General features: G+C 46.5%; 1 protein-coding gene across 2 annotated transcripts in view; it reads right to left on the reverse strand.

The window, feature by feature from the left end:
• The window catches only part of DYM (dymeclin), a 1,096,728-nt gene extending 1,087,709 nt beyond the window's left edge, over positions 1 to 9,019 (reverse strand). Inside the window, exon 1 of one of the 2 annotated variants that reach the window (XM_086960369.1) lies at positions 8,813 to 9,019. The gene's annotated coding sequence lies outside the window, so the exon portion shown is untranslated. The remainder of the gene's footprint in view (positions 1 to 8,812) is intronic. The other variant, XM_086960370.1, reaches the window with a different exon arrangement.
• Positions 9,020 to 9,021: the final 2 nt, after the last annotated feature.

Raw genomic sequence — 9,021 nt, forward strand, 5'->3', positions numbered from 1 at the left:
TCCACTTTCTGTTTGACCCCTAGATACTGTTTGTTGTTAGTGCTATCTCCCTGGGGCATGTATCTAGTAGAGGGTCGTTAAGCTTGCCCTCGGACCCCCATTCTAACTGTTGTGTTTTGTATTTGTAGTGTGTCCAAAATTAATCTCCTTGTTCTTCTTCCTTTCTTTAGGACCTTTGGAGTTCCCATCCGCCGCACCCTCGACAGCGAGGAAAAGTTAGGTAAATCCCTATTATATTTATTGTCTTATTTCTTTGGGTGAGGTTAGTCTAGTGATTTCTATCATAGCTGCCTTCCTCTCTTTTGTGGGGTAATAAAGAAAGGTAATCATAGATAGAGAATTGTCTGAGATAAGAAGGAAAAGAAAGTTGTAATCAAAAACAATAGCACTCTTATAAACAGCAATAATAACCAAGATAGAGGAAGTCATTCTATTTCTTTTAAGTTCTTAGTGTACGGTTTTAACCCATTTAAGATTTTCCCTCCCACTCCCCGACTCCATTAAGGAACCATCCACACACCTGACAAGGCCACGTTCCTCCTAGAATGGCTGGAAGTTGTGCTCGTCCGGCGAACAAGATGAGACTTCAGGACTGCTCCTGTCAATTCCATTCCTTCGGCCCACACAGCTTTGTTTAGCTCTTGTCTTATTGGCCTCTCGATTTCCACACCCTATGAAAAAAGGGACTCGGACTTTGCACTCCTTCATAACTATGTCAGACGTCAAACAGCCTTGTCCTTCTGCCTTTTCTCCGCCTTTTGTTCCTGGCTCCGCCTCCTTCTTTTTAGGGATGTGCCAGTCCCAAGGTTCGTCCCCAATTGCTTGACTTACTGTTTATCCTCTCTTGAAGGACAGGCCCTGCAACAGAAGAAGGGCCCAGTCGGCTCCAGGGAGATAATGCACAGTGTCCTCAGGTCCAGGTTGGTGACATTGTTTTGATGTGGTGTATCTGAGAGCCATAGTCTTACTGGGGTGTTTTTGAGTTTCTCATTTGTGCCCCTTATTTGATCTATGTGATGTTTCATATTTAGACATGCAGCACCCTGTTGTATGTATAACTATGCATATTTTCATGTGGTTTGCCTTATGCTTCTCTCCACATCTAATAACCCATTGCCAGGAGTCTTCTGGGTCAGCATAAATGTTTTACTAGAACTAATTGAACAAACACAGCAGTAGATAGTAGTAGAGGTCAGAGATTACTTATTCAATCTAATTTCCCTATCAATTGACATTGCAGCTATTCGTCTGTTAGAAAACATTAAGGGCGTAAAATGATCACCGGGTCCAATTATTGCATTCCTATGTGCTGATGAAATCTGACTGACACTCACTGAACCCCAAAACTCTATGCAACCTGCTATGTCACTCTTAGAATATTTCTTACAATCCTGAGGCTACAAAATAATTGTGAGAAACACAAACCGCTTCTACAACCACCACAGCAAGCCTATATCGCAATTTTATGGCGATGAATAGGGGTAAAAATATCTGTGAATCTGCATAAACAGAGGACTAGAACACATGGCAAAAGATAACCGGATTCCACCAATGACAAAGAGAAGAAACAACTTTCTATGAAGGACTCATCTAAAACTATATATGGGATCTAGGTGGCAAAACTGATGGTATCTCAAAAATATAATTTTGTTCTATAGTTGTTATAGAACTTCGTAAAAAAAACTGGTATACTGAAATGCATTGGCTCAAACATTAAGCAATACACATGGGGAGAAGTGAAACACAAACTGAAAGCACAAACACTAGGGCACATATAATATCCGGTGGATTATGATTTCCCTGCACAGAGACATACTATTACGTGCATCAAGGGTGGCACCTGTTGTGCCACCCTTAGAGGCTCTGCACCTTAACCCACTCACACTGCGCGTTTTGGTGAAGAGAAAAGGGAAAGAGACGACATGGCACACACCTGCATGCCATGCTTGCAATCCAATGCAAAGGCCTAGGCAAGTCACCGCTCTAGTATGGTGCACTAGTCCTAAGGTGAGGGTACAGAGGCATGAGCCCTGTACCCATACAGTGTTCATTCATGTAGTATAGCCATAAAGAATATATGGTCTGGGAGTTGGTCAATACGAACTTCACAGCTCCATAATGGCTTTACTAAAAGCTGGGAAGTTTGGTAGGAAACTTCTGAGCATAATTAAACCTACACTGATTCCAGTGTTGGATTTAGTGTAAAATGCACTCAAATGGCATCTTAGAGATGCCCCCTGAAAATCGACCAGCCCTGGTGTGGTTCCTGAATGGCAGCCACCACCAGACAGGTTTCTGAACCCCTGTGTAGAGGGCCTGCGCTCTCTGGGTCGAGACCAAATCCCATCCTAGGCAGAGGTGTCATGTCTCCTCCCCCAGGATGGTTGCGCTAATGAAAAGGGAAGCTTCAAAGGCCTGCCGCCTTTGAACACTGCCCGAGCCTTTTTCTGCCCCCAGCAACTGTCTCCCACCGGTTCTGACCCCTACTTGGGTAGGAGAATTGGTGGGAAATCAGAGTTAGGAAGTAGAGGTGTGCCCACCAATGCCAAGCCCACCACTCAGGTGAGTGAAGTAAGTTGAGGCACACATCTCAGTTCCCTTCATCTTGAAGATGTGGGACTCAGCCAATTAGGAGGAGGCTCATGCCCTCTCCCACTGGAGGGTAGCATAATAGGAATGTACCCACCCCAAGAAAGTTACCCATTGTTCCCAATCTACACACCCATTTAACGCCCATAAATTTTGTATTTAGGTGCAACCCTGAACCTTGCCTCCTCAGAATCGAGGAAGAAAGAAGAAGGACTGAAGAGCCGTGCTGACACAGGAAGAAACCAAGGACACCAACTGACTTTGTCCCAGCTCTACCGGCCTGTCCCAACCACGACCTGCCCTACAGCAAAGAAACAGGCGTGTCCCGCAGCAGAAGACCCCTAGAGCCCATGGGACCTGTCCTGCACTCAACTAACAGACTGCATCCTGTGAGCACCGGATTTGCTCAAACCAAAGACTACATTGAGAGTCCGGACTCCGCGATTCTGCACCACTCTGAACCCGGCCGCCTCAAAAGAGGTCCCCTTGGTGAGCCTAAGTTGGGATCCAATGACCACTGACCGCTCACAAGCTTAAAATCTAAGCCTGCAGCCTTTACTTGAAGGGTCACCATGACCGAAGGCTGCAAGACAACTGCTCCCCTAACCAAAGTGGTCCAGGAGGTCCGACAGCGTCTGTCTGACTGATGCCGACCGCAACTGATCACAGACTAAGGAAACTGACTCCGAAGACACCCCAGCCCTCAACACCTTCTCGGCCTTGGGTAGCCCAATCAACAGTGTCCAAGCATCCTCCCAGATCCCCAGTCGCCTTCCCAGTCATGGATCGCCTCCAAGAAGTCCTCCCCACCGAGCCTGCAACTTTCTGACTGTCTCCACTGAGAAACTCAGGGACTGCAACGTCCGCTTTACCTCCTGCACCCGGCTGCCTTGGTGCCGCTGCAGTTCGTGTGTACGTCGTTGACCCCTGCAGTGCCGACGGCAACCTTAGGGGCTTTGCTCCCACAATGAAGTGGCTTGCTTGCCAGCAGACCTCCCCTTTTAGCCCGTTGGTTCACGCAGGGCCCCTGCACACTGCACCCGGCTGCTGCAGTGCCACTGGTAGAGCAACTAGAGTGTCCACCTCGTCCTTGGGGAACCGTGGTCCTAACCCCGAACCGTCAACCTCATAAGTTAAATACTTACCGCTGAGTTTCATAACCATTTTTCCTCCCACAGGGACTCATTGCATGATATTTTGGGTCTAGAAAGTGTTCTATGCAGAACTACTAATGTATGGAGAAAAGTAAGCACTATGGTAACTTAATCCGAAAGTAAACAGAGTATTAACTGTGTTAAGTCAAATACTCTAAAAAATGATATCAAACTGCAACTATTAAAATTACAAAACCACCACCAAAAAACACCTAATACATGGAAAACGTATGCTCATTGAAATTGTAAAGGTGTACCTTGTGATTTTTTTTCCCGTTTTTTTCCCCGTTTTGTCACTGTATATTCCCTATGTGTAACAAACCGTCAAGCTTTGCCTAGGCCCCTGTTGTCTCTTCCCCCCCTGTTTTGTAATTGCTAAACACGATACAGGCTTGTGTCCAACTTCATATATTGTGTTGTTGAAATTCCCTGCCTAATTCTTTATTGAGCAATCATAGACCTCTGTCCAGCTGGACATGTCCCTTGAATATAGTAACGACTGAGTTTATATTTATTGACTGTATATATATATCCCATTCCGGGGACCACTGTTGCTTAAAAGAATTGATTCCCAAGGACCCTGGTCGACTCTTGTGGGTTCCCTGGTTGCCTCAAAATCTGTATAGTGGGCCAACATGTTGGAAAGGAATTTCCAGAATTTACCCTGATCTGTGTTGGGTGCGTAAATACTACCTAGGAGTACAGGTTGGCCATTTAAGTGTCCCTCAAGGACTGCGTACTGTCTCTCTGTGTCAACCATCCTGAGAGTATATTGGCAGATCCGGGAATGCTTGAAACGCCTGGCCACTAACAGGCCTGAAGTAGCCGGTGAGTGGGATTTGCAGATTGGAGAGCAGCCCGCCATATTGCTGCGCCCAATTTCCACACATTCAGTGGAGCCGACCGTAGGTCCGCACAAGCATCTGCCCCCCTCCCCAAACACCCCCCACCCGAGTTTTGCCGTGGTGGAGTTTCCTGGGGCTGAGGTGGGTGGCATGAGGCAGCTTGACGCGGACTACCCCGGGGCATCTGGTCCTAGCTAAAGAGTGATTGTAGGCGCTCTGGGACATAACTGAAACACGGCTGGGCACCATGCTGGGCCGCTGGTAGGCTTTGTGCCGCCTCCAGAATAACGGTGGGACAGGAACCCTGTTGTTGGAGTACCAAGGGAATTTTTTGAAGGAAGCCTGTGGACCCACGAAGAATATCCGCAAGGAGAGAAACACTCCTCATACCGTCCAATATCCCTCTTAACACCTTCGCTGCGGCGGCAATTCCGCCGCAACGCTAGGGGGACCGCGCGGCGCTCCCATGCTCGTGACGGAAACGCTCCGCCATGAGCATCGGGCGCGCTGTGCTTGTGACGGAGCGATTCCGTCTCGGCCCCGCCAGCTCAATGGAACGCCCAGCACAGGCGCAGAATGTGCGCCGAGCGGGCCATGACGGAACCGCTCCGTCACCAGCAGAGCGCGACCGATGCTGGTGACGGAGCGGTGCCGTCACCAGCATGGAAGGTGTTAAACACTAAAACGTAAATCCTCGCCAAAATCCTCAATACAATTCAAGAAATGATAGAGACGACTTAGCTCCCATCTGACCAGTGGAATGCAGAAATTATGATTTTTCCCATGACTGGTAGACCAGCCGAACAACACTCCTCATACCGTCCAATATCCCTCTTAAACTGTAAAACAAAAATCCTCGCCAAAATCCTAGCAAACAGGCTATTACCATATATGTCTGATATTGTCCATCTAGATCAAGCCGGCTTTATGTCCCATCGCTCTACCTGCTTTAACATCTGGAGAGCTCATAATGCGATTGCATCCGTAGATCGCTTAAATAGACCAGCAACCTTACTACTGGTGGATATGGACAATATCCATTAGTTGGACTTATCTATTACACTTTTATGATGCTCCAATTTTGGCCCACAGTTCACAACATATTTTGGCCCACAGTTCACAACATATATCAAACTCATATATACCGACCTGACCGCTACATGGGTATAAATATTGTGAGGTCATAAGCATGCACTGGGGTGAGAGTTATGATCTGGATGACTTTTGTCCAAGTTAAGGATTGCCAATTTCAGTTTTAGTTCGAAACCATTACTGTACTTTAACTATGGCTTTTCAAGTGAATTTTCGAAGTTTTATAACAAAGGTAACCATAATATTGTTTTAACAATGTTTATACAGTGGGTATGTGGGTTGTTTGATCATATAACCTATCCAACAGTTGCAAGACAAATCCTAGATTCACAGGACCCCTGAGATCCAAACTCAAAGGTCTGCAGTCTACCTGGTTCATTCTTCTCCGGGTTTAGAACCTTTCTCTGGGTCCATGCCATTTGTAACACCATGGATGAAGCTAGGAAACCAGTCCCCCACCCTCCAAATACTAAATCAAAGTTGTTAAAACTGAGATTCAAGTCGATGGTGGGGCAAAAGAAAAAATGGCATACTATTTGAGAGTGAGCCTAAATCACCCCGTACATGATTTCATAATATCCGATTCCCACTTTCTCCTCAAGGTATGCGGTGCCTATGCCCATTCCAGGAGTGACTGTGCTATAAATCCAACATAAAACAACGAATTAACTATTAAACTAAGGAGTTCTTCTACTTCTTCCACTTATTGCCACCCAATCCACCCTACTCCAGATCAAAGGTCTCCAGTCCCAGGAACTCATCTTGGCATTAGGAAACCCTGTCTACAATACACATGCTTTTAACAAGAATTAAGTGGGAGTAGTTCTTCTCACCACCAAGGATTTCATTACAAATGTGTAGGAGAGCTATCCAAGGTGTTAGTGGGATACCGCTCCACCACACTAAATTGTATATAAATGTATTATTATTATTTAATACCATGAAACAAATGATAAATGCAAGGTCGGAAGCCATTAGAATAGGTGTTGTTCTTTAGGACTGATTCCGTTTCCAGCTCAATTCACAATTCAATCCACTTAATACGCCGTAATCATAAAAAGAAATCCTATACGGTTGAGAAGATTACGAGTCCATGACCTACAAAAGGTTCCCCCGGGCTGAAAGGTACGCCAGACAGAGAACCTTTCGGCCCGGGGGAACCTTTCGCAGGTCATGAACTAGTGATCTTCTCTCCCTCAATGTATATTTCATCTCTCAATTTTACACTTCACCTCTCAGCCTTACAAGCTATCTATACATATACGTTGTGCTGCGTTATTTAACATTCAAGTATTTGGAAGATTTTGCATAGGTGTAATAACTTCAGGACTGTTGAGAACTCAATATTTAAAAGAAACAATTGATAGACGGAATGCTGGACAATGCAAACATTCACCCCCAGTCACAAGGATCTGGGTATAATAAATAATTTTTTTGCTCACCACACCAGTTTGGGCCCAGCCATATGCAAATCAGTGTTTACCCTGTTCCTTGTAGGAACAGTCCAGCTGGAACTGCCAAGCCAGGTCCTCCCTGGACCGGAAACAAGCATCATGGGACAGGTTTCAGGGCATCACCCTTCCATCTGCCAGGCTAGCTTGAATCCAGTGGTGTAGTGAGCACGGGACCCACATTTGGGCATACCCTTCCCACTTAGGGCAGCATATGCAAAAGAAACAATTGATGGACGGAATGCTGGACAAGCCAAACATTCACCCCCAGTCACAAGGATCTGGGTTTAATCCATCATTTTTTTGCTCGCCACACAAGTTTGGACCCAGCTCAGGCGCGCAATGCCCATTGGGATCAAAGGGCTTCAACCCCCCCATCGTGTGTGGCAGCAGGGGCTGAGACAGCTTCCAGTGCACACACAGAGCCGCACCCGAGTACTTCACAGGTCTTTAAGAGACCATTCGCTTGTAAATGAGGCTTTGCTGTTTTTCACCCCTCCTAGAGCCCCTGCATCTTCACTTTAACTATTGCTGGAAGGGTCAGCCCCCCCAAAATGTGGCTCTAGTTGCACCCCTGACCCAGACATATGCTAAACAGTCTTGATCCTGTTCCTTGAAGGAAAAGTCCAGTCCGAACTGATAAGCAGGGTCCTCCCTGGACTGGAAACAAGCATCCTAGGACCAGTTTCGGGCTTTCAGCCCTCATCAGCCAGGATAGCATTACTCCAGTGGCATGGAGAGCACAGGACCCACGTCTGGGCATACCCGTCACACTCGGGGTGAAAAATGCAAAACTGACAATTGATGGACATAATACTGCACATTCGCTATATATGCTCTTCACATGCATTTGCATCAAAACATCCTAGGCTTTGTCATACATACCACCTGTATATGTATATCCCCCAACACCTAAACCTCCCAAGCTTTGAAACAGAATTGAACGTGTCATTGAGACTGGGAGGGCTGTTTTACATTTAAATGTTACTCAAACCTCACTTTACCATTTCCTTGTTTAACATGGTGGTAAAATTCGTATAGACAAACTGCAATATGCAGATTAGAAACCGAAACTAAAATCAGAGCCAGACATCCAAGGTAGCTGCAGCATAACCCTTCATCCAGGTCACTAAGGACACGTTCCAACATATTAATCCCTCTTCCACAGCAGACATGAAATGCCATTATGCTATACCCAACCTCCCAATAGCAGAATGGCGTAGTTTTATATATAGTACCAGTCAAGTCAGACAGTTCCCTCAGTTACCCCAAACTACACGCACTATGGTCATTTGCACATTATAGATCGCTTGGGCGTACCTCACATCCTGGTACGTCTTCTACTGATAACTGTGCTATAAAACATACTATCAAGGAGTCTACCAGTGCAGGAGCTCACGTTCGATAACTTAACTAACCTTGGGCTCCGGTGTAGCTTGCTACCTGCCACGAAAGCGCTTCAACGCCTCGTAAATGGTAGTAAGCGCTAAATAAATGCAAATACATTATAATGCAAGACGTGTCACTTTTAGCGCACTAACACACACTGCCATATCTCCTCTAATTCACCACCAGCCACGCTGGTTAATATGATGTCGTGCACGATAGGTTCATCACACACAGTCTTAGGCATCATTCTATGCTTCAGAGCAGCTATTTCTGCCTGTGCATGCTCTCTCACCTCTCTCTTCCTGGGTTCACCTTTTGAGCCGCTCCTCAAACCAGAGGTTGTCAGGGCCCGCTGTCCTCCGTGCCCAGACCCTAGACTCCGGTTCACACCTATTACCCACTCCCCGGCTACTGTCACTGCGCTCACTGGGACGCCATGTTTCCACGTTGAGGCTCCGCCCCTCCATCCCGGACGTGCCGCCCCCGCTCACACCCCCTCAC

Source organism: Lissotriton vulgaris, chromosome 3_1, assembly GCF_964263255.1.
Source record: "Lissotriton vulgaris chromosome 3_1, aLisVul1.2, whole genome shotgun sequence".
NCBI lineage: Eukaryota > Metazoa > Chordata > Amphibia > Caudata > Salamandridae > Lissotriton > Lissotriton vulgaris.